General features: G+C 45.7%; 1 long non-coding RNA gene across 1 annotated transcript; it reads right to left on the minus strand.

The window, feature by feature from the left end:
• Positions 1 to 3,330: 3,330 nt before the first annotated feature.
• Positions 3,331 to 24,076, minus strand: LOC146543435 (uncharacterized). Its single transcript, XR_014886416.1, has 4 exons — positions 23,941 to 24,076; positions 12,018 to 12,311; positions 10,645 to 10,870; positions 3,331 to 9,125 (listed from the first exon to the last, which is right to left on the minus strand). It is a non-coding gene; the product is annotated as an uncharacterized LOC146543435 (long non-coding RNA).
• Between the last annotated feature and the right edge of the window lie 3,385 nt (positions 24,077 to 27,461).

The following is a 27,461-nucleotide window of genomic DNA, read 5'->3' on the forward strand; positions in this document are numbered from 1 at the left end:
AAGGGTTGATGGTGCTGCCTTTGGGAACCTCCGTCCCCTCTGGAGAGAAAACACCAAAGCGCAGTGAATGTGCAAACTTTCAGAGAAGCAGTGAAGCACATGCAGAGCTCCCTTCAGTGCCCCTCACTGTATTTTTGTCTCTGTTTTCTTTTCCTTATTTTTCAACTCTCTATACTTATTTTCACCTTTCCTCTAATTCATCTCTATCCCGTTTCTGCCTCCCTGTCCCAACCTTGTCCATCCCTCCCTCCCACCCCCTCCACTTCACCCCTTCCCACACGTAGCTCCCTGTTTTCTCAGATTTTTCAAATTCTCTTTTTCCAAACAGGAAGGCTGAGTCTTTGCGCAGCCTGTATTTACACGATTCCTGAAACAGTCTCATTCTTTGGCTGAAGTGAGGCTAAGTGCAGCTGAAGGGGAGCATATAACGCACTTATTGTCTGGGCACAGCCCTGCTCCGCTCCATCCTTGTCGGGAGCTGTCGGATCGATTTGTTGGCGGCACCCCCGGGGGGGTCAGGCTGTCTGGCACTGTTTGCATTACAGACGTGGCTTTTTTGGTGCTTATGGCTATTTCGTAAAAGTGCACTCAAGACAAATACGGTCTGAGTAAATGGAGTCACACTCCAAGGATGCTTTAAAAGCAAATTGGGATAGGCCAATTTTGACGCACAAGAAGTATTAAAAATAACCAGGCCGGATTTGTGGCTGTTGTAAGTCCACGTGGCTGGCTTGAACCATCACCAGTCGAGCCAGCTGAAGGGCCCAGTGTGTTTTAATTCTTATTTGTATCCTGGAAACAAACAACAAATAAATAAATATAAAAAATGAATTATTATTTCCACAATGCCCAGGTGCCCAGAAGTTAAAAAAAAAAAAAGTACAAATTATCATTCTCAGCTTCAAAACCATAGCAGAACTAAAGATGAATGAAAAAGGAGGAAATAACACTATGGAGCTCTACGTCGTGGACATCATTGCTTGTAATGCTGTTTGTAACCACAGCTGTGATGTGTGAGAAGCTGCCAGCCCAGGAGGTCAGTGCTGTACCCTGGGATGGCTGCAATGGACTTAACATCCATCATGATGCCATTCTTCTCACAACCAACACACTCTAGAGTTTGTCTGCTGTTAGAAAAGATCTTACACATCTACACGGCCTGGAGGTGACTGCAAAATTGGTATGAAAAATACATCGGGTCCAATTAAATGGCTGATGTTCTAAAAAAAGTCAAAGCTTGGGAGGTGAGTCTCCATATTTTAGTGCTGTTATGCCTTAGGGCTTCTGTGGATCTGTACCTTCGGCTGCTCAGGAAGGATTAAGTTTCAAATAAGGAACCCCAAAAGCCCAATTTTCAGATCACCTTCCTAAATCTGCTGAATGTCTCCTATTGTAAAAACTCAAACATCAGAATTAGGAAATACCATTCTGAAATACCCACGCTATGTTAGATTTGACACAGTAAATTGATGATCACGTAAAAGACCTCAGCTCTTGAAGATGCCTATTTTTATCTCCCAGTGCGGTTGGTAGCTCTCTCTAATTCTCCTTGAAGCCTCAATTTCACTGAAAGCCAACTGTCTGTGAGTAGGCATTCAGATAATTATTTGGCCTATTCAAGTGATAATGCACTACAGAGTTTACAGGTTCCTGAAAAAACTAAGAATGGGAATAAATCAGCCATCTAAAAAGACAATTTTCTCATAAAAGAACTGAGAAAAAGCAGATAATGTGAGACAGGAGAATTAACTTCTCGTCCTAAAAACTATCCTTTTAACAACGGCACGTAATTTGTTCAGTCTTTCACACTATGTGTCAAGCAATGGGTGGAATTCAGTGCAAGTTTGCTGACTCCAGAATGGAAAGAATAGCATCACCTGTATGAAGTGCTTCCATGGACAGGTACAGGACCATGACCAGTCCTCCCCCGTGCTGCAAGCTCTGCTTTTCCCTAAAGACTGCCTCAAGTGCACACTGCATCTGCTGCAGGAGGGGTCCAGCATGCACTGCCTGCAGGCAGCAGTGCGAGGTCAGCATGGATCTGCCCCACCATGGGCCTTGGCCACCAGGAGGGGACAACTCGCTGCCTGCAGGCCAGAGCCACGGCCATCTGTTCTGTGGTTACCACCTCCAGCACCAGTTAAACCAGCTGGTTAAATGACAAGTCTTGAGAGATTTGCAGGTTTTAGGGTTAGAAGAGGGCAGTTTGATCTGAATTTCTAAATGCCATTAGTGAATGCTAAATAGGCAGAGTGAACTTTTTGTTGAACAGGAGCATACCTCAAGAGAAATCAAACCTGGGCTGAAAACAGTGAAGACTTCAGCACCTCCAACGGTAAACTGCTCTGACCCTGAAAACCTCATTTCCAGTTGAATTTCACCGACTTGGAGCAGCAGGTGATATCACACCCTCTAGCACCACAGGTTTCCACCTTCTGCAAAGAAATAGAAGCTCGGAACAAGTTCCACAACACCTCAGTGTTGACACCGGCCCCTCTCATTTTTTTCCTCTGCAGCCAGGCTTTGCCAGCATCACAACCCTCAGCCCATCCCACCCCCAGTCTTCCCCAGCACACCCACAAACTCCACCAGGTCTCTGGCGTTATTGCAGGAGCCTCCTCACTGGGGAGGAACAGCCACCCAGCTCTGCCCTGCGAGCTTCACAGACCCAGCGAGCCACAGGCTCACCAACAGAAGCAGCCCTTTGAGCACAGGAATAAAGTAAGAGTTAAAAACATCATTATCATCCAAAAAGCATCCAGAAGTGTTTTCCTTTCTGAGGTCAGATAAGAATAGTTGCGATGAGCTGCTGTTCTAGCAGCATGTTCCTCGCACTCTTTGTGTCTCATTATGCCGCTTTTCAGGGCCGTTGTCATAGTAGTCTACGAAGAACCTTATGTAAGAAGCAAGATGATGGTTCTGCAGCTTGTTAAAAAAGAGCATTTAACTGATAAGTGCTAATGTTCTAGATTAGGGATTCTTACTCCCTTACCCTGCACTGGATCATGTAAGCACATGAATCACTTTGGTTGCAAAGTACACATCCTCCCATCAGTTCAGACTTGAAGATTACAGAGTCCACTCATGAAACTGTGGCATCGGTAGACCAAAAATAAAAACAAAAAGCTGCAATCACGCAAACAAAACTACTGATTCCTTGTTTCTCGTGAGAAATGACTCCTTTGACTTATACCCAGATTGTATTTACTCTTCTACATTCATGTCACTGCATTTTCACATTTCAGGGTGGCACAACTGCAAGTGAATCAATGGGATTTATGTGACGGGCAGGGACTCACTGCCCTTCTGCAACTTTCATGAATGTCTTTTGAAAAAATGCAGACCTTTTGCCAAGAAGACATAGTGTTGCTTTGGGGAAGGTCGCTGGAATTTGGGGAAACATTCTTTCAATCTTCATTCCCACTGATTGCTTTGGGGAAGAAGCTTCTCTCCTCTGAGCACACACCAGCACGAACTCCTGGCAGCCCCAGCTCATTGCAGCCAGGCAATGGGCTGGTGGGAAGGGGATGAAGACACTCCTGCCATGCCACTGCCAGCCTTGGGATGCTCTGTTCAGCTCTGCTCCCACCAGGGATGGGTCATTTATTGGCAGCTCAAGGCCAGAGGGCACACCTGCAGATCTCATCTGCTTTCTGACCTGTGCCTTCAGCTCCACCACAAGATTTTTTTCTTGTACTATCTTTTCCACCTTTCTCACTTCTGTCCTTTTTCTCCTTGTTTTCTCTCCCTGCCACTACTGCTTAAAGGCAGGGCTTCCACTCAGCTCCAGAGCTGTGGTACCACTGAATCTCTTTTTCTTCTTTTCATCCATAAGTGAGATTGCTCAGAAAGGTGAAAATCCCAGCGAGAAGGCACATTAGCAAAAAGCATGCACTGAAAGCCCTGCAGGGACGGCTGCAAACTGCTTCACCTCACCAGAGCCATCCCCGGTGTGGAAACTTCACTCCTTGTTCTAAATGTGAACTTTGAGGATTCTAACATCTCTCTGGTGACACACATCTCCAAGAACCCCAGAGTACTGAGCAAATTGCATGCTCCTGAATCACTCCAGCCATGACAACTAACAAATGTCTGCCTTCCCAGGCCCACATTAAAGAACAGCTTTGGATGGGAAAAGGATTAAAACCCTGGCTTGGTAGTTTTGGGGCTTTATTGTGGGCTTTTTTTTTCCTGTTATTGTTAGGATACAGAAAATAAAGCGCTGACATGGACCTTGGATCTCAGTGTATTGGGTTACTCGGAGGGAAAGCCGTGGTGTCTCTTTCTCATCTCCAGGAGGTTAACATCTTCTCATCTCTCCCAGAGTCACTGGGCTTGGCAGGGAGGTGGCAGTGGAAGGCTGCGGGTGCAGCTCCCACCCAGCTTGCAAGGAACGAGTGCGACCTCCTGCGTCACCTGCGGGCGAGATGCTACAAAGGACAAATGACCCCGCTCCCCCTCCTCGCTCTGATCTCCTGCCAGCTCCCATTTCCACAGCCACTAGTGCAAAGGGCAGCTCGTTGTTGCAGGAATTCACATGGGTTGCTTTTATGGTAAAGATCAAACGAGCGCAAAACCCCAGCAATGCAGGCTGGGGCTGGCTCCCTGCAGCAGTGGTGAGCGCCGTGCTGGGAAGATGTGCTTCATCCCTTCAGCAGCTCGCTATCTGGGGAGATGGACCACAGATGGAGGTAAAACCCAGGGGGACAAGGCCATGATGTTTTCCATGCCTCTCTGCTCACCAAAAGCCAACATCTCCTATCCCCAAAGGTCCCACAGAAGCATCTCTGCCTGAGGCAATGTGGTCGTGGGGATCAGCTGAGTGAGACCATTACTGAATGAGAGCATCGCGTACTTTCTTGTTGACCTGACAATATACTCACACGCTACTCTATTTTAACCCTGTGCTGGGATGATACCAGCAGATAAATCCTGGTGGAAACCAGTCCAGCCACTATACTTGCAAAAACATGTTCTCGCACATGCGGTAGCATCATCAGGGTGAGTGGCCCTTTGCCCTGGGAGACAGGCTGGGTGCTTGCCAGGAAGCCTCCTCCAAATTCTGCTGAGTCTGAAGAAGGCCCACAGGAGCAAGCAGGCACGGTGTGAGCAACCAGTGGGCTGCTGCCGGTGGAGTGCTGCCATTTGTGCTTTGCAAGTGTTGCCTCTTTCATATTGCTATTAACTCCAATCATGGCCCATCTAATTCAGGAACTCCTTGGTGACCAATATATCTTGGTGCCATGATGTTCGTGTGCAGCAGCAAGGAACAGCCCATCACGTTTTCCTAACCTCACGCCAGTGTGTGATCCCTACGGAGCCTTATTTCCTAATGCTGCTCTTCCTGCAGCCAGCCCATGCAGCAGATAAATGAGGAACAGATATTCTTATGATTTACTGAGAAGACCACAGCCCAGCCAGGCTCATCTTGCACGGCTGGAGATTCGAGTCCTTTTTCTGAGAAGCATTGGGATATCAGATCGAGGCCTGAACCACTGGCTGCATTCACACTCATGGATGCATGGAGCACAGTGTGCAGGTAGGGCTCCATCTCTTTCTAAAACCATCTCTTTCTAAACCCAGTTGCTCAACTTCCTGAAGCAACGAGGAGTGACTACACTATAGATGAAGAAATATTTCCTTCAGTTTACCCTAAATCCCAGCCAGTGATGTAACCAGCAATTCCTTGTTTTGGCATTGCCGAATGCTGTGATGAGCAGGAAGGCAAGGGTTCTCAATGGTTCTCCAGGGACTGCTCTAGGGGATGGTCAAAGCCACTGTGAAATCTTTTCCGTTTTCCCACTTCAGTCTTCATGACAGCTTCCATCACAGTATCCTTTGCACTTGGTCTCTCCAAGGGCAGCAGTTGGAGCTGGGACACTTCCAGCTCGTTTTACTACCCTGTCTGAGATGGCATTTTAAGCTGCAACTGCTCTATGTTTAACAGGCATTGTGTCAAGGGACTTACCTCTCATCACCCATACCCATCCCTCGTTCAGTCAGGAAGCTGCTAAATGCTTGTTCACATCATGGTGATAATTGCCTATGAGAAAAGGTCTTCCATTTTGCATCTTCCATTGTACAACTGCACCAATCCGAATTCCTGCAGCTGACCTTTTCCTGCTGTTTCCTCCTCCTATATGAATGAACATAAATAGCTGAGACTTCCCCTCCTCTGCTCCCTTGTCTGCTCTTCCTGAGTACAGCTCAGAGCAACGTGGTCAATGATTTGCACAGATCTGAAAAAAGCACGAGCAATTTTCATAGATGGGGCTTTTACTTTTCCTTAGCAGCATAAACAGGATACTCTGCTCAAAATAAAACTAAACGTCTCAACATTATCTATCATGCACATAACATTCTCCAACTGAATGCTCCTATTTGCATGACGTTAAACACAAACCCAGGGAAATACGACTTGTTTCAATAGATCATGAATTTAAAGAAATCACTCCATGCGCTATCATCTCTAACGACATCTTAAACTTCCCCCAGCAGAAAGCTGCCCAGAATGAGGACAGCAAGAGCAAGTTCATCCCGCAGCATCCAGGAACGAACTGCCTCCCGCGGGAGCTGGGGCTTTCCTTTGGCCTTGGAACCAAGGAACTTAGAACTTTGGCTGCGCATGTTTATGTTTCCATCCCTGATCCAACGTCAGCTGGAAAAAAAAAGGCTCTGGGGCTTTTTGTGCACAAGGACAAGCTCCCAGTCTGCTGCTGCCAGGACAGCAATGCCTGCAGAAGAAAGGCTGGCTGATGCCTGGCATCCACGCACCTATTGGTGTCACCAGGATGGGCTCCGCAGGAAAAGCTGTGGCTGCAGCACGGGGAAGCCTTTGAAGTTGACATTAGTGGGGTTGGAGCTGGTTTGAACTGCGGAGGAGAAGTGATATGAAAAGAAAAGGCTTTTATACTGACAGTCAAGCTTAAGCCTGTCCTTGCTGCATGAGAATTGTGAGATTGAAACTTAAAGGGGGAAAATGAAAGGGCTGGATTCAGTGGACACACAGCTCAGGCTCAGCTGTCAGGGGAATAAAGTCTTTGATAAAGAACAAATCCCATCCTCAGCTATTCCCACGAGTGGCAGCAGCTTCGGCAGCTCCAAAGGCCGGGCTGTGCCATTAAGGCAAGCACCCAACATGCCCTCATGAATTCTGCTCCTCCAGACCCACAGTGCCCTCAGCATCTCAGCTCCCTCCATGGCCCACCACAGCTCCAACAGTGAAGATTCATTCACAAAATGTGCATGTAGCAGCAGCATATCGCATAGTTGGACCAAAGTTGGACCTTGAGAGACAGAAAAAAAAAAAAAAAAAAAAAAGCAGCTCATAATTACTTGGGTTATATTTGCCTTTCCAAAGGGCATAACATTTTATGTGATTCATTAAGATCAGGGCCTCGGGTGTATCTGTGAAGGCTGTGCTGGCACAGAAATTAATCATCCGAATGTATGGTGTTGGGTTTGATGATGGCTCCCGTGCCACCCGACCCTTGGGGACACTGTGGTGCCAGCACTCAGCTCCAGGCTCTGCAGCCTGCAGCCAGCCCTGAGGTGCTCTTGTTCTCCCCTCCATGGCCCTTGTGCTGTTGTGATAACAATCAAAGTGGTTTAATTAGAAGGAAAGAGCTGAAGCAGTGAAGCTCTGCTGTAATGTGGCTTGTGGGTATTTTTGGTCCCAGTCCCCACAGTTGGTGCTTCTCTGTAGCAGCCGGGATGGGACCATCAGGTCAATGATAGGATGTGCTGGGCTGCTGCCAAGGGCAGGGCTGGGGGCTGCTGGCCCTTCTGCAAAGCCTCAGGCTGCATCCAGGTGGGTCACAGTTAGGGGAAAACGATGCGTGTATACAACAGTTGATTTCAGCCCAGGGTATTTTTGAGATTGTTTTATCATAAACTCAAAGATCTACTGCTGTTCTATTCCTGCATAACTGCATGAGTAATTACTGCTGTACAGCAGCCTAACCTTTCCAGTATTTACATTTCACATTGCATCCTTACTGGGAATAAGAGGTAACTGCACTCATCTGCAAAATGCCTCGGGTAACACTGATCATCAGGGGAACGGCAGAGTAAGGTGCACACTGTGTGTGTGTGTCACAGTGCCACTTCCCTGTCACTTCGGCTCTGTTTGCTAGCAGAAAATGTACTTTTTCTGCACTCCCTCCTTCAGCTCTAATCTCCTGCAGGAGGAGCAGAGCCACAGACGATTTTGCTTTTCGAGATGCTGCTGAGCTCTCTGACAGCAGCCTGTGCTCCATCAGCAGGAGCTGTTCTTTGCACTGGGGCAGGAGAGGAGGCCATGAACTGGTGCAAGCATCCCCAGGGCGACGTGTCTTTTGGCACAGGGTGAATCTCTGACGAGTTCATTTGGTAAGATCTCACAGACTTTCCACAAACACATTCCTAACATAGGAGCCGAGAGACAGCTCCTAAAACCTTCACTAAGGTGGCATTAACTCTGTTCTTCCATACAGAAATGGGTTTGATCCAAATGTTGTAGGAACTTTTCTGCAAACTTCAATGCCTTTTTGATCAGAAGCCTCGGTTCTTCTGGCACAAATATCCCTCCCCAGCGCTAAATCTCATTAGGAGTTGAAAAGACTGATGGAAACTGCACTGCTGTAAGGGGAGGAAGGGCTGGGGTTGTTGCTCTTGTTTCCAGACCATGAAATAAGGTATTGAATAATGAGTTTTTCTGGTGTTGCTTGAGTTTTGTGGGCAGATTGCTACAGCTGATTCCTAGCCATGCGCTGTACAAATTTACAAGTAAGCTCCTTTGGTGGCACACCAATCAGGGAGACCCACACTGGCCTTTTGTGCATGGGGAGGCAAAAAGCAGTGCTGAACCCTGGGGCTGTAACCCCCAGCCAGGTGGTGCTGGTACAAAGCCTCTCTGTGGGTGGGATACGCCATGCTGCATGGCTGCAGACTGGGCCAGACAGGGGCTGCCAAGCAGGCGGGTGCTTTCGGGGCAGCAATGGTCATCCACAAATGCCCCAGAGGAGGAAATGATAACCGCAGACTTTCTCAGCTCAACACCGCAGGGCTGGCCACATTACGAATGAACTTTCCCCATTCAGACTCAGGTTTCATCACATTAAGAAGAAACAGAAGAAAGGCTGAAACTGGAGAGGGGATGGAAAGAAACAAAGCAGCGTTAGTCATTAGAAATAACATGTCAGGAGATCCTTTTCAAAAATAACATCAACAGCTCACTTCGCCTCCTACGTCAGAAATGGTGATTCCATATCTGTTATTCTAGAGAAAGGGCTGTTAACTATTAATAATACATACAGATATTAAAGAAAACAGAGAAATGACGTTACGCGGGTAAGCGAACTGACAATACATTATCTTCAGCAACTTTGATTATTATTAAGCAGTTAAAGAGCATCTTAATAAGCTTGCAGCAAGACAGAAGCCCTCCTTCAAAATGCTGTGCTCATACCTACAACAAAACCAGATTTTCTCAGGGAAGGTGTGTAGCACAGGGCTGGCCATGACTTCTGAGAGACCCTCTCTTCTTTCAAATTCCATCTCCTACCTCAAATTCATCCACTGCTCTGTTCTGCCTGCCCATCCCTGACTCCATATCAAATATATTTTCAACCTGTCCTAATGAAAAATCTGATTTCGTTGTGAAACAACAGGATTGCATTTACTCGGTATCGTTATGTGTCAAGTGCTATACAAGTATTAAATTGGGAAGGAAATTTTAAAACCATTCTTCTGACATGAGTCACAGAAGTAAGCTATCAGGAGCCATGTCACAGGCTGGCAAGAAACATACAGCATCTTTACGATTCTTCCTTTTATAGAACCCAAGCCATAAACAATAGAAACAAGGGAAGGGAGAGAATGTCATTTCATTAGATTAAACGTGACATAAATTTAATAATGAATAATAGCCGTTATCTATAAAAATATGAAAAGCCATTTTCAAAATCATTAGCTCTAATTGCAAATGAATTTTGCAGCTTCTTTTCTATTTTGCATCCCTGTAATGAACTCTGATAAATTCAAGGGACTACATGTTAAATAAAGAGATAGAAGAGTCTAATTTGCTGCTTCATTAAACCGGCTTATTTCTAGAACATCTTGCTGTTGCTCTGAATTTCCCATCTCTGAAAGGTGGAGACAATGGAGCTATCTGTCTCTAATGTAGTGTGGCACACAATTAGGGATTCAAAAGGATGTGAATCTCTTTCCATCAGAGATACATGCAGCGATTATTATTTTATTACCAAATACTGTCAGCATTACATTTTTCCAACAGTTACTGTGACACCTGACTTGCATGTTAAGTTTGCACAAAGCGTTATAAAAAAAGTCAGATGGAGTTTATTTATACCACATTATTCCTTCTTACGTAGGCCTTCACAGAGTCTGGTACAGCTGAACGTTCGTAGAGTTCAATACTGAAGATTTGCAGTCAGAATATAAAGATGACACTCTGTCATGGATGTGGTTTTAAGGCAGTGATATAGCACAAGCTCAACTTTACAAACCGTGGTCACAAATCAACAAAAAGCATATCTGAACCTCTATTCAGCAAAGCACTTATAGCATGAATCTCAGGCACTGTCCTTTGCAGGGATAAATTTTAATGCAACTAAAGATCTTTCAGCTTCAATCAAAACTTACCTTTACTGTTAGCCCCAAAGGTCTCTAACCTCTGCTTGCATCAAGTAGCTCTGGCTAAAAGTAAGTATGCAACAGAAAAGTGGTTGAAACGGACCTGGAAACATAAACAGATTTTAGCTTTGAGCTGATAGAATAAAGATGCTTTCTTAGATGCAGTACGAGCTTAGGTTTTACATCCACGATCAGAACATGGCAAGTTATCCACAGGAAAGACTCATGTGGTAACCTGAAACACATCAAAAAGACATGAGGCATTTAGGGTTGTATTCTATCTCCATATATCCATTTCATATCTCTACATATATATATTCCCTTCACATACCTACTGTATGATCAGCATCACCACTCACGTACAATGGGGTTACATTCCCATGTAGATTGCTAATGATGTGTGCTTCCCTATTTCACCATTAATGTTAGAACTGAGTGACACAGCTCGGCTTAAAAATTTGTGCTACAAAGGAAGATGGATCCAGCCTTGACAATTCTATGCGTAATAACTGTGATCCCTTCCTCGTGGAGAAGAGAGTCTCCAGCCAATCACATAACCCAAACTGCTGTGCCAGTATGATGAAGACCAAGAGCTGTAATATAATTTATAACTACACAGAGTAAAAAGGAGGGGAACAAACTATCCAGAATATTGGACTTCACAAGTCAGGACATTCAAAATCATGGCTCCCCCAGCACCCATAACTTAACACCCTGCACGTATGTAGCATGTACTGCTGGGTAGGAGCTCATATTTATGCCTCGCTCTTGCTCTGCCAGAAGCAGAATTATGGCTGCTGAGGGAACTGTAAGTTTGATTTTTGTGACTTTAGTGCATTGAATCTTTAAGAAAGGGAAAAAAAAGTCACCTGTTTGGGTGGTGGCAAATGGCTCTCCTCCGTTTGCCTGTATTTCCTATCCTCCTGCCTCTTCAGGCTCAGGTAAACTATGGAATTTACATGATCAGAGAGGAATAGTTGTTGAAAAGAAGAGATGGCATCTTTGCATACAATCCCAAGGTGACTGCCTTAAAAAAACCAACAGCCTTGGGAGTGAATTTTTATTTACAAAATAGTGCTCACAATCACCATTTAAAATAAACCATACCCTCTCCCTGCAAGGGACTTACAATAACCTCCTATATACAGCTAACTGGAAGACATTCACAACATTGGTTCTAAGTTCATCAAGATGAACATATTCACAAATGGAGCAAGTAGTGGTGAAAGTCTGAGCCTCTATTTCAGAGCCATTTACCAGCACCAGTTGCACTGTGGCTTTGGAGAGGTGAAGAAGACTGCATTTTCCTTTTCTGTCTGCAGCGGTAGTAGCTCTTATGTTGCCTTTTTGCTGGAAATGTTACTTGGGAGATTGGCACATACCTTCAAAGAAATTTTCTTCTGTTTCTCTTCTCAGCGCTATTAAGTAATGCCTGTTGCAGTGGCTCAGATGTGGTTACAGTGAGGGGAGCTGTGCCTTTGCTGAAGGCTGCAGGAACCAACACGAAGCTTCCTGATGGCTTGGATGGCTTGGATAACCTTTGGGTTGTGTCCTAAATTGCTTCATCTCTTCTGCTTCTCTGCTGCCTCCCCAGCATTCCCATCACAGTGCTGACAGCCCTCGTGTAACAGCAGCAGACACAGCAGTGCAAGTGTCCAGGCCCTGCTCGTAGCTAACTGCAAGGAAAAAAAAAATAGGTAGTGCTGACAAGGTTAACGTGTGGTGTTTTGATGTGCTGGGGCACACTGCTGGGATGATTGGTTTTGTGACCAATGCTTCTCATTCCGTTGGGTCATTTATTTGTAGGAGGAAGAAAAGAAAAGAGAATAAACCTGGACGCTGCCTCTGTCTCCCTGCACAGCAATGCTTTCCTGTGGAGGCCTCACTGATTAAAAAAATGCTTTTAATTTGACTTCCTGGAACATTATGTTATTTTTCAACTCCAATATGGGTTTATTTCAGGCATATTTCAGGAGCTTTGAATGAACAAAGATGCAAGGAAATGTATTACATTTGGGAAAATCATACAAATGGTAAATGTCTTTTCAAATAAGTTATAATGATATTTCAAGGGCAGTTTAGACCTATTCAAATCGCACATTCTCATTACCATTCTTAGCAAGAGGCATAAGTCCTTCAATCTCTGTGTAGTTTTGTTACTCTCTCCCCACAATTTTCAATTTCCTTACAACTATTCATCTGATTTATTATTTCCCTCCTGTATTTTAAATGCACTGTAACCCCATACATTTGTTTCACTCTCTCAGTTTCAATACTCAAGGTCGTTAATACCCCCAAATCTTCTTTGCTTATAACACAACTTTAAATGTGCTCTTTCTTGCCCAATGGTTTGTTACGCAATTACCAGTGCCAATATCATCTTGTTTTTATAGTTTTACGATTAAAGAGATAAAAATGAACTCAACTGAATAAAAGGTAAGAGCATGCTTGCAATATCTGTGGCAAGGCTGCTGCTGCTCCTATTGCACAGATGATACGGAGAGATGCAAAATTAATCTTTTTCAGCATGGTGCCCAAAAGTTAACCAAGGCAAAATGAATTATGCAGCACTAACATTTGGCCTTTCTGATTAAGTGCTACTTAAACACATTTCAAGTCTTAAATCGATTGCTATGCACAGAGAGGCAAAGTGCATGGCAGTCCAGGTGGTCCAAGTTTGCTTTGAAAACTGAGTATCCTCACCAGCCGTGTCCCCAAGTGCCACCTTCACATCTTTGCCTCCAGCATCGTGCCCTAAGCCGTCCCAGCTGGGAGCCACAGGAGGCTGCAGGGATGCTTGCCCCTTCCCTAGGAAGGAGAGTATACGCAGAGGCAGAGGGCCTTTGGGGCAGCTTGCTCCAGGTGCAGGACTGAGCCATCTCCCCCCTTTCCGCACCTCTACCCTCTCTCAAGTCCCCAAGGCACAGCTGACGCAGGGAGCCCCAGAAGCTCTGCAGGACTGGGGGAGGAGTGTGCTCACTGGACAAGGAAACCAGGCACAGTAGGGACGCATCCGTTTTCCCTCCTGCTAGCCCAAATCCTCCCTTTGAATCACAGCTTTGACTTAAGAACAGGAGGTTTATGTAAACATATAGCTTGCTTTCAGTCTGAAGTGCACAATTCCTTCCTCTTTTATTTTTTTCCCCATGCAACCCACAGACCCGGGATCACACCCAAACACAGCAGACCTTGCTCCTCTCTCCTGAGGGATACAATGCACAGCCACTTGGATACTGCTGTCACTTCTTCTGACTGGTAACAAAGCAGGCCCCTTTAGGTCCTGGAAAAGTTAAGTTGGATGCAGCCTCAAACCAACTCTCAAACACACATCCTCTCTCCCTTACCCTACAACATCAAGCAAATATTGCACGAAGTTACCAACCTCTATCAGGGCAAAAGGAGGCACCGCTACACCCAGCCTCCAGGCAAGACCCCGCCAAGCTGAGCTCCCCTCCTCAGGGACCTCCTCATTTAACATTCCCTAACAAGGGCTACAGCCCCACGTGGCTGGCTAGCTGGCTCGGTGCTAACGGTGCTAACAGACCGTTAAAGCAGTCATTAGAGACGGGCTGTGCTTGCTCTTTGGCCTTCGGAGCTCAGATGAGTTGCTGGCTAGGCTCCTTGAGGAGCATCCTTAAGAAAATAATGTCTGATGATAAATTTACAGCTACAGCAACTGCATGCTAAGTGCGTTTTACCCCAGCTAGTTGCGTGTCACAAGTTGTCAGTACAGATTGGTGGGAAAAGAGTATGAAATATTCATGAAGTTATCAATGGCACTGAGATACCCAGTTAATTATGCTGCTTAGCACTTCCTCGCAGGCTCAGGGTGCCCAGCCCGACTTCCTCGTTAATGTAAGGGTTTGATTGTGCCTTTGTGGCAGCCTCCGAACCACTGACACACCGCCGTGCTCTTGGACCAACTCCATCTTAATTAGCTTTGCTGCCACTGGAATTAGGCGACATGTTGTAGAAGTCACTTAAATTAACTTCCGACTCTTCCTCAGACAGATGGGGCCTCAGTACTCGTGCCTGCCTATTACGTTTGTTTAATCATTCTTTAAAGGACTGTCACAAACAGGCAGCATGCCATAACGTGTGGCTGCGTCAGAAATGTGACCTTATCTCCAGTGCTTTCTGAAAAAGAATGTGTTTCTTAGAAGGTATCTGCTTTTCTCAAGGCAACACATGCTGAGAAGGACTACAGCATCGCCTTCCCGAAGCTGTCTGCTGTGCTAGCAACTGCAGGACAGCTGGAAGAAGCCCAAATGGTGCAGGGTGGGGTATTCTTAAGCATAACAACTCAAATTTTAGACTCAGTGGACTTTAATTTGAATTTAAAAAAAAACTTTGAGCAGTTTCTACAAACATTATGGTTTGACTTGATGATCCTGAAGGTCTTTTCAATCCTAAATGATTCCCCGATTCTGTGATTAACAGTGCTGAGAGTAACACTGCAACCATTCACAACGGGAGAGTGCAGCACCAGTTGTACCCTTGTATTTGTGTGCAGGAGAGAACCAAAATAAGCAAACTAATCAAGAGACTTTTCTGAGATTTGGCAATCTACTAGGCTTCATCTGGAGTTGCAAGCAGACAATGCTTTTAGTTTGCAGCATTTTCCATATATATATATATATATAAAAAAAAAAAGAAAGAAAGAAAGAAAGAAAAGATGAAAGGTTTGCATTAGTTTCTCCCTGGAGATTTGCTTCGGTCAGGCCCAGTTTTCAAAGTTCAGCTGGCTCTGACAACACATTTTGCTGTGCGTGCAGACCGTGCGAGGCGGAACATTCCTGCAGTGATGCTCAGCCCTGCATGGTCCTTGCCCTGTCCTATGCAATGCAGGGCTAAGCAGCAATTTAAATAGAACTGTCACTTGCACAAGCAGAGCTGGCAAAGACCTCCATGAACATACATTTGGAGACTTTAGCTCATTTCTCTCAAGATATATTGCAAGATAGCAGCAGTGCTATCATTCTTGCCTGTTGTGGTTTTGTCTTACTGGTAGGACCATAGAACAGCATTTGAGAATCTCCCAGACTGCAGTTTCAAAAAGCATAACTTCTGCCATTCACTTGAAAACTTCATCTTATGTAAGCTGTCTTCAGTGCTGACACTGCTGCCAATTTGCTCAGATAACCTTAACTTTGGAAGGCAGGCTTAATCTGCCGTATTGTGGCCTGTCTGTTACAAGTTATCCTGCTTCACTCCAAGCAATGCAGACCCTGATGCAGCAAGGCACTTAAGTACTTGTTTAAGTGTCATCTCATTCAGTGCATGGGCTGTAGCACCCATGGAGTCAGGGATACAGTGCTTCAAAATCCCCCTGTTGTTCTGGATGTGGTGTGGTACCACTGCAAGGCGAAGGTGCTGGCTCTGAGTCATATTCTCACTGACCCAGAGCTGCCCCAGTGAGCGTGTTGGCTTTTGGGGGAGTGGGGATGGGTGCAGCCCAGCTGCAACTATGCTTCTGCAACCTGTGGAATGAGTCTATCAAACTGGAGTGGGTTTGGAAGCCACTCTCCTAGCTCTTGCTCCATTTGTGGTGTGGCATTAATTCCCTAACCTATTCTAAGATGTGCCATTATTCCTGTAGTGACTCCATGTGTTGGTACTGCCATAAAGTGAGTTCAAATTCTCTGTCTGCGGACCCACAGCTCTCATCAACTCACTTTTCATGGCTCCAGGGTCATTACTGCCTTCCCTGGGCAAACTGCCTTGTCTATAAAGGAAAGAAACAACTATCCTCTACACAACGGTGCACAATAAAGACATGATTAAACCATACTGGGTGCTGAGAGGCAAACTACTGCACTATGATGTTCAAAAAGCCAGAATAATGTGATGGTTATAAAGACAGACAGCTCAGGCAAAGATTGCCTAGAGCACAGAATGATTGTCAGGATGGGCAAAAATGTAGAAAATCATGTGAGTGTGTAAGCTGCCAAAGCCAATTAATCCAAAGAACATTTTGCAACCATTAGGCTTCTATTACTGTGCATGCATCATAATTACTATGGGTCTGTGTGGATATGATGGCAGATCTTTAACGATATCGAGTTTTCATTTGACCTTTAATTATTTTCATTGCATTTGTTTGTGTTGAATCGTTGCAGCATCTGAAGTTTGAAAAATTGACTCGTTTGTAATTTGTCATTTCAAGTGTTGCTGCAAAAGAGCACTGATATCCTCCCAGGAACAAAGGTGAGGAGTGGGGAAGGGATGCTGCGGTGCTGTTTTGTCTCACGATACCTTACAGCAACTCTTGCCGTTACCATCAGAGCCTGAATAATATCAGAAACATGGTGACCAAGGAAACTTCTGCTGATAGAATTGTACAGAGAGCACTTTTGCTCAGCAGCTTTAACTTGGGCATCTTCCTCTGTGCTAGGAGGAGCAGCCACAGCTGAGAAATGAGATGAATCCAAACCTCACAGCATGGGACTGGATGTGTTCATGGGGCTGGCTTGAACCAGAGTCACAGCAGCTGGGACCTGAACTACCAGAAACACTGCATTGAACAAGCCACAGGTCAAGAGTTGTCCAGCAGATCCTGGCCAATGCGGAGCTGACGTCTCCTACACAGCAAAAGCATCTGTCCACTGAAAGTTCCTGTTTTGGTTTCCTGCCCGAGATACCCGGACCTGCAGTCTCCGCACTCATTGCTACCTCCCTGAAACTCCTCCCAGACGGCTTCCAGTCTAAGGCTCTTATTGTTTTCTGTTCCTCTAACATTTATTCACATTTATTCTCTCACCCCCAGGGAAGCTGCAGGGCTCAAGCAGAGGACAGACTCCAGGCAATTGGCCTTCAGCTTTATGAGGAGGATCTACCTGCCTTTCTCCTCACCCTCCTACCAGATCCTTCCTTCTCCAAACCCAACAGAGAGCTGGTCTGGAAAAAAAAAAAAAAAAAAATCAAGTCCTTCAGGGAAGTTCCATTGGGCCAAAAGAGAGCTCTTTGTTTCATGATACTTTCTAAAAAAGAAGCATCTCTGGTAGAAGAGGTCATCTCAGAGCATTTGCCTAGCCTTGCCTGTCTGAGGTTTCAAGGCGATTAAACAGATGGATTTCTTTAGACAAGTCATTACCTGTTAATCTCCTTTCTTTTCTGGGGAGCTGGTTGTGAACTGTAAGTTACACTTTGTTTTGTTTCCTTACCCAGATGTTATTTTAAGTGTCTGAGTTCTATAATTGTGAAGTGCTCTGGGCAAGTGAGGCAGAGAAGCAGCAGATGAAGAAAGCTGCCTCGCCTCTCTGCTAGCATTCATCCAGCCCTGTTTGCTCCACAGGATGAGCACAGAGAGGTGAAGCAGCCCCTGCTAGATGCGCAGAGCTGCTGGCCTGAGGGATCAGTGAGACAGCCAAAGAGACCTCTTCCACGAAGGAAAAACAGCAAAAATCTCTTTTGCTAGTCGGAGCACACCAGGTATTTGGCGGTGATGGTTGTCATTCTTTTTTTCCTACATCTGAAGGAGATGGAAGACTCCATTTATCTGCTTTTTTTTTTACACCTTGAGACATGAAGGTTTTCAACATGATAATCATGAAAGCAGCTCTACAGCCAGCGTGAGTCAGGGCAGCATTTGGGATTTTATTTTTGTCTGCATTACTTCAGAATGGCAAAGAGCTTTGTGCTCAACCAAACTCAGCACTGCCCCATCTCTCCTACAGACCAGCCCTGACCTGAAGTCGCACACGTAAAGCTACACTGAGCTACTCCCCTCCATCCACACCACTCTGGGCCTCTCCTTCCTTCTCTTTTCTCCCTTCTATTTAAAACACATTGGGAATTACGCTCAACCTGAGCCCTCAGCACTCATTGCTGACCACCATGCTCTGGCTGCGCGCATCTCAGTCCACTTCCCCAGCCATGCAGCTCACATCACAGATCAATCACCAGCCACAATGCATCCATTTTCACAGAGAGGGTGGTGACACAATGGAACAGGTTGCCAAGGAGGCTGTGGATGCCCCATCCCTGGAGGCATTCAAGGCCAGGCTGGATGTGGCTCTGGGCAACTTGGTCTGGTGGTTGGCAACTCTGCACATAGCAGGGAGGTTGAAACAAGGTGATCATTGTGGTCCTTTTCAACCCAGGCCATTCTATGATTCTGATGACTAATAGAAACAATTACTTCAGGTGAAAGCTTGCAGGTACATATACAAATGAAAAGTACCTTGGAAGCCCAATTAAAACAAGTGGGCCAAAATCCAAATATAATTTTCTCCCCGGCCAGCTTTAGTGGCGGTCATCAAACACAGCTGGTTGTCATGCTATTAATTTTTATCATCACTCCTTTAGCAGCATGATGGAGGCAGAGCGAAAAGATCTTAGATAGATGCTAAATGGATGGTTCTGAATGAGCAGGAAGTGGGTGAGTGCTCATGGGAGCACCTTTTGAAGCTATTAGTTGTTTAAGCCGTTTGTTGGAAGAATAGGGAGCTGTGCATGGCTTCTCGCCATGGAGAGAACTTTCCTGGTTTGTCTACATCAAAGGCTTGGAGTTGCACCGCCTACTCATTTGATCTTAATTCAGCTCAAAAAGCTGCGCTTCATGCACTTCTAGGTATGACTTAGACATGAAACATGACGCAACAGTCCTTTGATGAATAAGGAAACATAGTCTGGATATCATCTGTGCCAGGCAGATTTCATCTGATTTGGGGAAAGAGGTGAACACGTAGCAATGCACGCACATACATGCGGCTATAAATAAAGCACGAGATGCTGGCAAGGGAACAGGAGCCAAAAGCCACTCCTTTGATTCAATTCATTGCCCCAAATCATCTCTGTAATTTTATCACCCTAAAAATATCCTCAGAGTTCTCAATGCAAACCACGATTGCTTCAAACAAAGCTCAGCCTGCTGGTAGGTGCTATGGCAAAAGAATGAGAACAAAGTTGCACTCCCCTCTTGCTGCCAAGCGGGTGATAACAGCAGTGATAACAAAGGACTGTTAAATCTCGGTGGCTGTTCTTCAAAGGAGGAAACAGAACAGTGGTTTCTGCCTAGGAAGAAGCAGATTTTCTCCTATGTCTCTTTTGAAGCAGGATAGCCAAGGCAGGGACTCCCCAAACCACAGAACACAGAAATCAGAGTGAATGAGGAGGTTTGGAAACCACCAAACCTTAAAGCGTGTATACACAAGGGATTTCCAGGTACTCAGACATCTGAGCAGAGGCAATGCTTTTATAGGTCTGCTTTTAAAGGTCTGCTTTTATAGCACATAGGCTTGATCTACTGAAGGAGCACCAACCCCTGCACATAAGGGGAGATGTGAGGAGCTGGGAGCGGGCAAAGCACCCAATGAGTGCTCCTGCAGGTCCCAGGCAATGCCTCTTCTGTCTGCCAGCAAACCTGTCTCAAAGCAGAAAGGGTCCATGCTGCTGGGCCTTCTCACAACCAAGAGCAATAAGCACCAGCCTGCGTGGCTTCAAGGGCTCCAACCATTGAAGAAACCCATGGCACTCCTGTTGGCTCCATTTTGTTGGCGTTCACCAGATGCCCCCAGCATGGTTTGCAAGGGAAGCCTGCTGTACGCCAGCATGCAGCAGGGCCCTGCTAGGACTCTGACTGAGTGTACTTCTCTAGAGAGCGCTCAGTTTAAATAAAAGCAGTTTAAGCAGATCAAGGCAGGTATTTCTGCATTCAGTGGCTGTGTTGAAGCAGTTGCATTATAGAAACCAGGTTCTGAGAAACTACACTGAGCAACAAAGGCACCGTTATCACACTAGTGCCTGAGCCCAAGACCGCTGACATCCACAGAAGTCCTTTAGTGACTCTAACAGGCTGTGGATCAAGCCTGAAGAGGGACCCACACACCACACCATTTAAAATCAAGACTAAGTCAATCAGCTTTGTGTAATAACATGATTTCCTTCCCTGCCACCTCCTGCTAATGCCTGGGTTCAGACTTTGAGTGCCAGCTGTTAACGGCCTCTCTTGCATGCAGAGCAGCAAGGAGTGGATCTTGCAGACCTCCCCACACAACCAGACCTGACCATGCCATGCATGAGAAGATGCCATTCCTCTCCTCAAATCAGGGCAGGTTCCTGCAGCACAGAAGTGTTGATGGTTCAAAACAGGCATCTGGCACTGAGGTTTGGCTGGCAGACAGGTGGGCTGGAGCTGTGCTATTCAACATATGCCATGTCTTGGGGCAAAGCGTGGGTGAGGTCAGCTCCTCACATCCATCCCTGTCCTGGGTAGCATTCATTCCCTGCCTCGCAATCAGTGTACATCCACCTCCAAACCCCAAAACAACAGGGCTGAGTCAAACCCATTCTGGGTGACCGGCCCCTAATGCAGTGTGTTGTTTGCTTGGTTATTGGAGATACAGTGCCAGGCCCTATAACACAAATCATTTCTGAAAGAAAAATTATTCTACAGTGTCAACAGCATAGAGTTCCAGCTAGGCCAGGAGAAAACAAGCTGCAAGGCATTTTGCAGAGATGAAGAAATGAAAAGGCTCTTTGCCTGCATTTTACCTTGCACAGATGGAAAAGAAGTACAAGGCACTCTGACACTCATCACCCTTAATAGGTGTCCCAGGGCTAAAATCTCACTCAGCATGCTGGAAATGCAGGGGCCAGCCTGCAACTCACAGCCTTCAATAAGAGAAGAAGTTTGTACATAGATGTGAAATATTTAGCCACAAAGTGTTCCATTTCACTTAATTTGATATCGCTTAACACTTGGAAAACTTCTATTAACAAAATCACCAGAGATTCAGATTTCTACTGCATCCAAAATGCATCCAGAAAAGAAATGTGTCCATTTTCTGTGCAACAAATGCTCAATTGCAGATTTTCTGGATAATAAAGTCTCCAGCCCAGCTATTTAATTACTCAGCTGACTGGTGGAAGAATGTGAAGCTACAGAAATCTATAGCCATATGCTGGGAACTTTGGAGTAAGTTATAACAAATGTTAGTTTTAAAAAGACACCAAGTTAGCTATTTGGAAGCTTACACTTATGGATAATGATCATTTAATAATTATGCAAAGAAGTGCCGTATTTCTCACATAATCTTTTCTCATAAGGCCGAAAATATTTTTGTTGTTAGAAACAGGAATGCTCTTCATGCTAGAGTTTTAAACCAAAATCTCAGTCCAACATGGGAGGCATATGGGCAGATTCATTTGTTTCAACGGGCCCTCATTTAAGCATAAGTGTCCTGCCATAAAATTGCAATGCTGAAAAAGGTCCAAGTGCCAGCTTTAGGTGTAACCCAGAGCACTCTGGTCCTTACTCCCTCCTCTTCTGCCCCACACACTTCCAGAAAGGCAGTCACACTTCTGCCATGGGCTCTTACACTAACACTAGTTGGAGAGGCAGCATCCTTCTCCTGCCTTAGACAGTTATTAGCCACAGTATACTTCCAGCATTAGGTAATTTGTAATTACATTACTACTTACATCACTAGTTGAGTACAATCTGCCATTTCTGGAATTCTCTCCCTAATCAAGCACTGTCCTCAAGGCACAAAGTATACACTGACATCGAGCAGCAGGAGCAACTAATCTCAGCATCCTTGTTATCACAGGATCCCCGTTGAGCTGCTGCTGATCAGACGAGCCTGCAGAGCCTCAGCGTTCTCTGGGCAGCTCAAACAGTGCCTCTATTCATGCTGCAGCAGCCAACACAGCTCAACTCACCAAGGAGTCATGTGGAAAAAAAGCATCTCCCAAAGCAGGGTGAGTTTTGGACTCACAATATACATGGTGGTCTTCTCCTCAACCACAGTTCAGCCTCAGAGATACATTGGGTTGGCTCCATGGGTGGGAAAAGAGCCCCACAAAGAAGTGGCTTTCTTGCAGAATGTTAAGAGACCTCAGCTGGCCTCTACCTGTACTTTCCTTCAGAAGTTCCCACTGGCTCCAATTACCCCCATGAGACCAAACCCAGATGCTTCAAAACTGGGAGAGCGAGGTGCTCACTCATACTGACATCCTGCAAGCTGAGATGTATGTGAAAGGCTGGGCTCGGGTGGTGATGGAAATGTGAATCATTTGCTTAATAAGGGGACAAACTTTTTGCTGCTGTTTTTGCTGGGTTTTCAGTGGAATAATCTTAATTTCTCCTGCCAGGCTTCTGCTATTGGTCTGTGCTCTTCCCACCGCTGCCGTCATTGCAGCTAGCCCTTGTCTGCTCAGGAGATTCATGGTATGTATATTTTTGTGCATGGTGCTCTTGAGATGTCTGAAAAATGTTCCTGCGAAGCAGGCACTGATGGATCACTCTCTGGAGAAGATAAATTCCTGTCTGCTTCCTTGGTCCCTCTGTTATGGTACAGTGTGAATACAGATTTGTTTGGAAAGGTTGAGTTAAAACAGTAACGTGCCTTTCTCTTCTTGTATTTCATGTAATGCAGCAATTGAAAACTAAAGATATCAGCATTTGAACAGATGCTGGGCTTGCTTAGCTGGAGATGTCTCATAATTGTCTAATGGTAACTTTGCCTTTAGGATTTTCTGTCTGGTTTTCACAGCAGAAGCAGGAGAATTCACACTGTTGCTGGGGATTGCTCATACAGCTATGCAGACTCCTGCCCCTGCCCACCCCCAGTGAGACCCCAGGGCAGGAACAACAACGACTGCCTGCCTCAGGGCAGGGTCCAGGTCCCCACACTTTCTGCAGAGTGATCCAGCAGGAGGTGACAAAGCCGTCCCTGCCTGCAGCCCTGCTCCGAGCACCTGGCTGGTCCACAAGCCCATTACAGCTAATGGAAAAGCTGTTCAGCTGGGCTCTGGAGCCAGCCTAAAGTGACAAATCAAAATGGTTTGAAGGTGGTATAGCCAGAGGTGTGACTCTGCTGCATAAATCCCAAAAGGAGAAATCCTCCGTGGTTTCAGCCATGTCCTCTCACATGTCAGGCAATGGGAGTGGACATTCCACCCCTCCTGGAGGAACCAAACCAGACCTCAAATGTTGCCAGAGGGGACTTTGGTGCTGTCAAAGGGCAGGGTAGCTGCTGCCATGCAAGAGAAAGGTGGACATTTGGCTTGTAATTAACAGTTCCTTTCTTTCCCCAAATCTTTAAGCCCAGGGTGGGAATCATGTCCTGCTGTCCCTGCTGAGCCAGGCCACAGTGCCACAGGGCACCATGGCTGCTTGGGAGCAATAGGTGGAGTGGCCAAACACTCAGTCCTCCCTCTGTCCCTTTGCCAGCTATGAAAGGCTAGAAAAGCACTTCTCAGTGATGAAACAAAGCAGAGAAAGCACAAATGAAGGAATATTGTCAAAGAACAGTTTGAAAAGGAGCTAAAAGCACAGGACTGCTTTCAAGATACACTCACAATATTTTCCAGGACAATGAATCCACAGGAAGCACTTCCATCAGCTTGTTGGCAGCTCCCAAGCTGAATGCCAGTAATTTGGCAGCAGACTGCTGCCATCCAGCACGTTGCAGGTTCAGCAGCTCACCAGTCTCACCCCCTCCTAGGGTTGTGGTAACCTCATTACTCATTGCAGACATTACTCATGTCTGTAACAACGCTTTACCTTTACACTCATTTTGCACCAAACGCAATTACTCCACAATGGCAGCAGATGAGACGCTCAGTTGATCCAGGTGAAGACAGGATTTGGCTTTAGCAAAGCCTTGCTCCTGCCCCCGCATTCTCACTACGCAGCATTTCCTTACTGAGGGTAGTGCAAGGCACAGCATGTCAGCCTTCATCCCTCCACCCACTGGCTTGAAATACTGATATTCAATTTACAATTAAAAAGAGAGAACAGAAGCAAAATGAAGAACAACATTTATGCATTGTTGCAAACTGCCAGCTTGCCTGAGCTGTGAAGTCCCTAGACTATTTTGGGATAATTCGGCACCTTTCAACTGTCACACAAAATTTCACGGGGGATGATGCTTGGCATTGTTTATATGACATTAGCTTCACCTTTTCATCCTACTGGGGACCATCAAATGCAAAATTGGATTAAATTTGGCAGATCACATTATATATGGGGAAGTGAGAAATATTGCTGTATCACAATTGATTTTCCCAAAGGCACCAGGCAACCTCTGATATTTTGATACCGAGACGATAAACGATTTTCTGCTGGTAATTTCCATACTCAGTAAGCTGAGAAGTTTTTCTCAGTATGCAAATGAGGTTTATTTAAAGCATCATTTTCTATTGCCTACAATTAGATTGATCTGGATGGCTGCAGGAGGAGGCTTGTCTTGGTGACACTGAATGGGCAGGAGCAGAGGTAAGCCCTTCATGCAACAGAGCCTTTAACCTAAACCAGGTTTGATTGTTGGGATTGTCACAGCTGGGCAAGGCAGCAGCATGGCGATGATGATGATGGTGATCTTTGCGCCTTGGATGAAGTCTCCAACATTTCACAATATTGCTATCACATTTTCCCAAGCCACATGCCTGTGCAAAGAACCTATGCCTCCTTCTCACTACCAGTTATATGGCACTTCACTAAGTGGATAGGGTTGGAGGTGGCTCATTCCCATCTCAGACCTTCACTGGGTGTTAGATGCCATCAGATCCAACCACAGCTCTCCTCAGCCTCTGGCTTAGCAGGTCACAGACTCCACATCACTCACTGAAAACCTTCAGAGGTTCCTCTGGTGACCTCCAAGAGGTGTGTGGGAGATGGAGCAAGGATCAGTTTAGTCAACCTTGATGCATGGGGCCAGAAAGGCAGTGAAAAGCAGAAATGAAATAAAGATTGTGCAGTGCTGCACGCCCTGCTCTTCCCGCAGCCCTTCCCAGCCCTCCAACAGAGACTTTCACTGCCACCACAGCATCACGAGCATGCCTAGTTCCAGTTTGCACACCACATGAAAGTCATTTGGAAGAAATTAATCCCCATGGAGAGAGCCAGCACTAGACTGGTGCATCTCACAAGCGCTAATTTGATGAGTTATACATAGTCCTTACGCATGAATTTGGCTCTCCAAATGCATTTGCATTCATCACTACTGCAAGCCTTGTGATGTCGTTAGGGAATATCCTGCTCTTCTTCACTGCAACACAGCAAGTACTAAAGGAAACTGAGGCCTCACAAGCTAGCATGGCATAGCAGAGCCATCAAGAACCAGATCACTCAAGTCATCGTCACTCCAAAACTGGTCGAGTGATACTCAGTGATTTCTTCAGCAACAGGTGTTGCATGGGAACTTGAACCCTCATGTAGGGATTTTTATTTTCAAAGATACAAAGCAGCTGCCTTCCAAACATCAAGCTCCTCCCCACCCTCTGAGTAAAGAGCCCCATTTTAAAGGTTACCATCTGCTTGTTCTAAGAAGGAAACTCAATGGCAACCCATGAGCCCATCGTGCTCCAGGGAGCTTAGCCATCCCTCCATCTCAGCCACACTGACAAAGGGAAAGAGAGTGGCACCTGGGCCACTGGGCCACCTGCAACTTTCTGTTCCTTCAGACTGTTACAGATATAATAACTTATTTATTTATTTATTTATTTGGAAGTGTTGTCTAGAGTTTAATAAATGCTCACGTGTATTATTAATCTGAAATATTAACCTCAAATCCACTAATAAAGTGACTCAAGCACTTCAAGCTCAGAGGTTTGCAAAGTTGCTAATTAAGCTACACTGCAGTAATTGTTCAATAAATTTTACAGCCAGGTTTCATCTCTTTGGAAAGAGCAGACTACAAATTTATGCAACATAAAATGGTAGGTAATGAATTTGGAGCATATTCTGTATATGTTGTGCACCTCACAAGTGGGAATAATAACATTAACAGTGCTTTGAGATAATAGACTATTTAAATTCATATTTATAGAAGCCATAGACTAATATGCAGTGATCTACAGATGAGGTGTGATTTCCCCAAGGGCACAAACCAACCTACGCAGGAACACACATTTTCAAATAGAGGAAATCTCACACCATTCTCCCAGGCTGAGATACCTAGCAAAGGGAAAATGTGCCAAGATGGGGGTCTCTGGTGCAGAAACATCATGTGGGCTCCCACATGGTGCTTTCCTTACAGCTAAGGACTGCCTCTGCTCTGGTTCAACAGCAAACAACAGATGCTCCTGTCTGCATAGAAACAGGTTCACCTAGTCCCAGCAAGGGCTGGAATGTGCTTAATGGCTAGCATAAGTAAATATTAAAAAGTCATCATAGGAATTTATTAGCAACACGTCTGGCACTTCGGTGCTTTATGCAATGGTTTTTCACTGGTCGGAGTATCCGAAGATCTCATCAGTGGTTACAGCAATCCGGGCTGCGTGACGGGAACCCAGCCCTGCTCGTTTCCACAACTGAAAGATGAGTTTTGTAAGGATGAACTCTACATCTAGAGGGGCTCAGGTCCTGGTGGCCAGCCAATTCATAAAGCCTAAGAAAGCCTCTTCTTTTCCTCCACACGCAGCTGAACTAGCAGTGGCATGTGATGAAAACAGTGAATCCCCTCTCAGAGCCAGCCAACACAAATTGTTTTATTCCTGGCTGGCCAATGGCTGTGTTTTAGCATTGTCTCACAGATCTGGAGCTGAGCACAGCTTGGACAGCAGTTATTATGGCTGTGCGACACCACATCCTGGCTTTTGATCTCCAGCACTGGCGTAAACCAGGTCCCCAGGGACCAGAAGTCCCTTGGGGGAAAGTCTCTGTGACCCACATCAAACGCTGCTGGGAAGCACAAATCCAGCCTTCAGTGGCTGTATCATGTTTCTAGTTGTCTGCAGCATTACAATGCCAATGTTTTATTCATTCACTTATTCCACTCTTTGCATACAGAGTGTAACTCAGGGCAGGCAAGACGTGGTCTTGCTGCAGCTACATGCACTGTGGGTTTTGAGAGCCCAGCCACCTGCTCAGCAGGGCA

The sequence above is a fragment of the Meleagris gallopavo genome, chromosome 14 (assembly GCF_905368555.1).
Source record: "Meleagris gallopavo chromosome 14, MGAL_WU_HG_1.1, whole genome shotgun sequence".
Taxonomy (NCBI): domain Eukaryota; kingdom Metazoa; phylum Chordata; class Aves; order Galliformes; family Phasianidae; genus Meleagris; species Meleagris gallopavo.